At 43.6% G+C, this 6,261-nt stretch overlaps 1 protein-coding gene across 7 annotated transcripts in view; it reads right to left on the reverse strand.

Moving 5' to 3' along the window:
• The window catches only part of Dag1 (dystroglycan 1), a 37,799-nt gene that overhangs the window by 14,552 nt on the left and 16,986 nt on the right, over positions 1-6,261 (reverse strand). For 4 of the 7 annotated variants that reach the window (XM_055629726.1, XM_055629728.1, XM_055629725.1 and 1 more), the window contains exon 3: positions 2,683-2,812. The exons of the other annotated variants lie outside the window; for them this stretch is intronic. The gene's annotated coding sequence lies outside the window, so the exon portion shown is untranslated. The remainder of the gene's footprint in view (positions 1-2,682; positions 2,813-6,261) is intronic. 7 annotated transcript variants of the gene reach the window in all.

Consider the following 6,261-nt stretch of genomic DNA (forward strand, 5'->3'; position numbering starts at 1 on the left):
TTTTTTGCTTCTGTGGTTGCTTCCCTGTGTTGTATCCTCCAAGCCAACCCTAGAAACTGACACCACACAGCCCAACCCCAGAACAACTCAGAAGTTCAGAGCAACAGGAACAGGCGCAGGAGAGAAAAGCCAGAGAATGCATCTAAGCTCACAAATAACTCCACACTGTAGACTCAGTGCTCTGAAAAACAGTCACCTTTACTAAAGCTGTTTCCAAACCTCTAAGTTTGTGTGTGCTATCCTCCAATGACAGCATGCTCTAGAAGAATGGGAAAAGCCAGTTTTCCCAGGGAATTGCACCAGGATCTTGGGACACTGGGGGAAAAACCTTCTGTCTCAGGCCAGTGCACACAGAGCTTCTACTTCCACTTCTGGCCTTTCTTTCTGATCAGCATAATTTTTGTACATGAACAATTAACCTCAGGAAACTGGTGCCCACAATGGTTTCTGACACTCCCACCATCAAAGCACACACACACAAAAATGTCAAGAGCCCTTTTTGTTTATGTATGTTACCTGTAAATTATGCTTCATTTAAAAACTAGCAGCATCAATAAAAATCCTCTACAGTTTTGGTGAAACTTCACTCATGAGTAGATTTTCAAAGCCTGTAGAATGAAATAACAACCTCTGGGCTAATGTATGTTGAGGCTGGGGAGCTCCCATCTACACTTCCCACCTGAGATAAGGGCAAGGTGTCCCAAAAGTCCCCTCCTAGTTTTCAACCTATAAGCCCGAGCACCCTAGCACGTGACTCCTGCCTTGCCACTTCTAACAGCAAACTCTGGAGTGGTTCTGATCTAATCACATTACGGCAACTATTTCAATGCAGAAGATTTATCACTTGACTCACTACCCATCTGTGCTAGCAGCCTAACACTCACTCCTACATATGGCTAATCAGCAGTACCCAGCAGCCTCTGCAGCCTTTTCCAGCACAGCCCACACCTCCCTGACTAAAATTCTTTACATTTTTCTCCCCAGAAAACAAAAACTAAGCGCTGGGAATTCAGCTAAGTAAAGGACTCCATCATGACTTGGGGCAGGTAGGCAGTCTAGCTCCACTACATTGGGGAGTGCCTGGGCTAGAGTGTAGATGTGCAGCTCAAAGGCAGGGCATACGCTTACCATATGCACAAATCCATGGGATCAGTCCACCACATCACCAATCAAAAGACAAGACAGACACGGTGACATGGGGGAGGCAGAGGCCAGCACATGTGTCAGTTCACGTCTGGCCTGTTTTACAGAGCAAGTTCTCAGCCAGCCAGGACTACACAGTGAGACCCTATCTCAAAACAAACAGACAGACAAACACCTTAGACCTGTACTATAATATACATTAAATCTCAATTTACTTGATTTCAAAATTATGTAGGTGGCTGACAAGATGGCTCAACCTACACAGACATACATACAATAAATAAAAATGTGTAACATTTTTAAAATTATTTAAGTGTAAAATAAATAAAAATTGAAATGTGTAAATTAACTATAAAATAAAGACAGCACAGATACATGAAGGTGTCCAGCCTGTTAGGCAAGTCTCTATACCAGTTCAGACCAGCAAGTGAAGGCATGACCACCATCCCAGAGACCACCCACCTAGTTGAGGAGGTAGCTATAAATAGAGATTAAATTCTGGCTGTTCTCACATCTCCACTTCCTTACAGCTAAAACTATCTCCTAACAGGAAAACCCTCTAAAAGAGCCTTGAAACTCAAGAAAGACTTGCAAAATGAGATTTTTGTTTGTTTTTGGTTCTGTTTTGTTTTGTTTTTTGGGACAGGGTTTCTCTGTGTAGCTTTGGCTGTCCCTGGAACTAGCTCTGTAGACAAGGCTGATCTTGAACTCACAGAGATCCACTTACCTCTGCCTCCCGAGCGCTGGGACTAAAGGTATATGCCACCACGCCCAGTGTAAAAGGAAAATCTTTAAGACAACCATCCAAAACATACGTAACACTCCCTAATTTTACAGATGGGGGAACACAGGCTTCAACAGTCCCCCAGGTGATGAGCAACTGAGTACTAAGAACTATATCCTGATCCTCAAACTTCAATAAATCATAACACTGCTTAAACAAAAGAAGAAAGGAAGAAAATAGAGAAAAAGAGGTAGGACTGTGGGAAGAAAACGACAATCAGGGAAGCTGACAGTTAAGGGAAAAGAACAATGTTAAGAAAGGGGGGCTAGAGAGACAGCTGAGAGGTTAAGAGTACTGCTTGCTCTTCCAGAGGTTCTGAGTTCAATTCCCAGCAACCACATGGTGGCTCACAACCATCTATAATGAGATCCCGTGCCCTCTTCTAACGTGCAGGTGTACATGCAGACAGAACATTGTATACATAATAAATAAATCTTCAGAAAAAAAGAAGAAAAAAAACAAAAAAAAACAGAGAAGAGACTAAGAAAAGGGACCTAACCCTGGGAATCAACCACGAAAGGCATCCAGAATTTTCTTTTTGCAATGTCTGTCACACCCATGCTAGGAAGACTGGTTTGACAAAGCCAGCCTCCACTCGGGCCCCATATCCTTCCACAAAAGTAGTGTTCTAGATACTTTTATTTCAGGAACAAAATATAGGACAGCAAAAACAAATCAGCCACACAGAAGGAGAAAATACAACTATATCCTTCTCCTCCCTCCCCACCCCCACCACCTTACCAAAGAAACCAAACCTGAAACTGATGGCTCGGAATCCAGCTGCCAGTTCACAGAAGAAACAGAACTACTTTGAGGCACTATCTCTTAAATACAGGATGCAACCCTTCAGGCTCAAGTTCTTCAGTAAATTAAAGAAGACAAAGACTAGAGGAAGCAGGAGAAAAATATAGATTAGAGAGACCTTTAAAAAACCATAACCAATTAAAAAGCAGACAAGTTAAACTACAATGTTCAATAATATACCCGGTCTCAAAAACATATTTTTTAACCAGGCATATGGTGGCACATGCCTTTAATCTGAGCATTCAGGAAGCAGAGACAGAGCTGATGGTGGCACACGAGTTTAATCCCAATACTTGGGAGGCAGAGGCAGGTGGCGTGAGTTCCAGGACAGCCTAGCCAAGCTACACAGAGAAAGCCTGTCTTGAAACACAAAACAAAAACAAAAAGAAAGAAAAGAGAAGGAAAGGAAGGAAGGAAGCAGAGGCAGGCGTGGCCTGGCCTGGGCTACACAGCACAAGTGGTGGTGCCTGTCTACAATCCCAATCAGAAGTACAGAAGGAGCTCACAAACCTAAGATTAGCCTCGGTCATGAAAAGTGGCTTAGTGGGAAAGAGCACCTGGGTTCAACTCCCAGCATCCATATGGTGACTCATAACTGTCCATCACTCTAGTTCCAAAGGATCTGACACCTCTACTGACCTCCATGGGCACCAAGCAACAGCTGCTTTAGGTAAAACACTCATGCACATAAAACAATCTTAAAAAAAGTAAAAAACAAACAACGGTGCCTATCAGACTGCTCAGTAAAGGTGCTTGCTGGCAAGACTGATGACCTAAATTTGGTCCCTGGGATCCACCTGATGAAAGGACAGAGCACCCACAAGCTGTCCTCTAATTTCCACATGCATATTGTGGCATACACACCCACATACGATAAGTAAATGAAAACACAAAGATGAAGTAAAAATAAAGCCAGCCCAGAAAAAATTTTAGTCTTCCAGGAAGCATGTGAAAGACAGCTAAGCCAGGAAGGGTGAGTGGAGTAGGTGGCCTCTCAGATAATCAGTCTGTGGAGTTCACTATTACGGAAACTCCAGCTCACTTACTCAGGTCCTACTCACAGCAGCTGTTGGCTATCAGGATGAGGTGACGATGCGCAACTGCCTGGATCCCCTTATCCATGTCTTAACAGGCTTCCAGGGATTGATAAAGGTTTGTTTCATTAACTGGATGCCCAAAAATTCCTTTGTCAAGCCAGCAAAATGACTCAGTGGGGAAGGGTGCTTGCTGCCAAGCCTGACAACTACAATTCAGTCCTCAGAATCTAAACAATAGCAAGAGAGAACTGACTGCCCAGGTTGTCCACTGACCTTCACACATGCTCGATGGCACACGCATGAATGAAGACACACACACAAATAAGTAACCAAGTGCGACTTTAAAATTCTCAGGGGCTAGAGAGATGGTTCAGTGGTTAAGAGCAGGCACTGATCTTCTAGAAGACCTCAGTTCAATTCCCAGCACACACACCAGGCAGCTCACAACTGCATCTAACTCCTCTTCAGGGGAATCTGACTCCTCTGGCCTCTGCAGGCTCCTTCAATCAATAGCACGCACGCGCACGCACACCCCTAGAATAATAAAAATAAATCTTAAAAAAAAGTATCCCGTCTCCCTTCCACTGCATATTTTCCCAATTCTATCAGCACAAAACATTTGAAGCTTTTCTTGGAAACACTCAACAGCACTATCTATCAGACACCACCATTCCTCAACTGTGGCCGGTCTAAGTTCACTGCCTCATTTTCCAGTCATGAAATGGCTCTACCTGCTCTGTCATAACTCTGCTAACACAAGACTAGCCACTATCTCTGCACCCATTTCTGAGTCCCACTGCTAGCACATAGTATTCCCTAGTCACCACACCTCACTGGCCCCAAATAGACCCTTGTAGCAATCCATTTCCTCCAAGTGTCTACGGATTAACAGAGCAAACAAGCAAAGCTCTACCACTCACTACGTGTTATCTTTTCACCCCTCCTCTTAGCAGTGTTTGCTTTTCTAATCTGGCTTCTATCTCTTTCCACAGCTTCTCAAATGATCCTCCACACCCATGCCTTTCCTTATCCAAATCAGGACCAAACTGCAATCTATTCTGACCAGAAACTGACTTAGAAACACGGCCACTACTGCCTGAGGTCCCATATCAGGAACAGGGAACAGTTATATAGGTCACAGGCACACAAGTATGTCCCAAATGTGGAGTCGGGTTTGAAAACAATCTAGAATACTGACTTTCTGTTCTCCAAGGCCCTCTCCCTAAACTCTCATAGAATCTTCTAGGATGGGCCTCAGCCTCCAACCTACTTTATAATATAGGAATCAGAAACACAAATGGCCTGGCTGAAGTCCCTTGTTAGAGACAGGGCACACCTCGTCACCAATCTAGTCTTCTGAAAAGTATCAACTAAGGAAAATTGTCTTCTCTTTCTTCTGCCTAAGAACAAGAAGAGAGCCTATACTTGTGTTGTACACCACAGAATCCATCCTTGCTGCCTAAGCACGTTGTTGAGAACAACGCAATCAATCAGACACTATTTTCAGGGCTAAGAATGGGCACAGAGGTTAATGGTACTGACTGCTCTTGTAGAGGACCCATGTTCAATTTGCAGCTCACAACCTTGTTACTCCAGTCCCAGAGGATCTGAAGCCCCCTTATGACCTTTGCTGGTACCAGGCACTAACATGGCGCACATACATAAAATAATAAATAAAAAAAAAAATCTTTTTGTTGTTGTTGTTTTTCAAGTTAGGGTTTCTCTGTCTAACAGACCAGGCTGGCCTTGAACGCAGAGATCCATCTGCCTCTGCCTCCCGAGTACTAGAATTAAAGGCATGGACCACCATGCCTGGCTCAATTAAAAAAAAAAATTTAAGAATAATTTATTATTTATACAGTATTCTGCCTGCATGTACACTTGCACACCAGAAGAGGGCACCAGATCATGGCATCATGTGGTTGCTGGGAATTCACCTCAGGACCCTTGGAAGAACAGCCAGTGCTCTTAACCTCTGAGCCATCTCTCCAACCCAGTTTTAAAAATTTTTAAGTTAATAAATTAATTAAATAAAATTTAAAAAGCAGGTGTGGTGGAGCATACCTTTAATCCCAGCACTCAGGAGGCAGAGGCAGGCACATCTCTGTGAGTTCAAGGCCATCCTGGTCTACAAAAGGAGTATAGGATAACCAGAGCTACACAGAGAAACGCTATCTCAAAAAACATAATATGTAAATATAATAAAAAAAATACAATATTTGGCCAGGTGGGCAGTAGTATATACCTTTAGTCCCAGCACGCAAGAGGCAGAAGGCTCTGAGTTCAAGTTCCAGGACAGCCAAGACTACACAGGAAAACCCTGTGTCAAAACCGGATAGATAGACAGACAGACAGATAGGGAGTAAGGAAGGGAGGGGGGGGAAACGAGGGAGGGAAGGAGGGAGGGACGGAGGGAGATGGACGGACAGAACACCGACAGATAGATGATAGATAGATAGATAGATAGATAGATAGATAGATAGATAGATAGAT

This window comes from Psammomys obesus, unplaced genomic scaffold (assembly GCF_907164565.1).
Source record: "Psammomys obesus unplaced genomic scaffold, mPsaObe1.curated_primary_1811, whole genome shotgun sequence".
Classification (NCBI taxonomy): domain Eukaryota; kingdom Metazoa; phylum Chordata; class Mammalia; order Rodentia; family Muridae; genus Psammomys; species Psammomys obesus.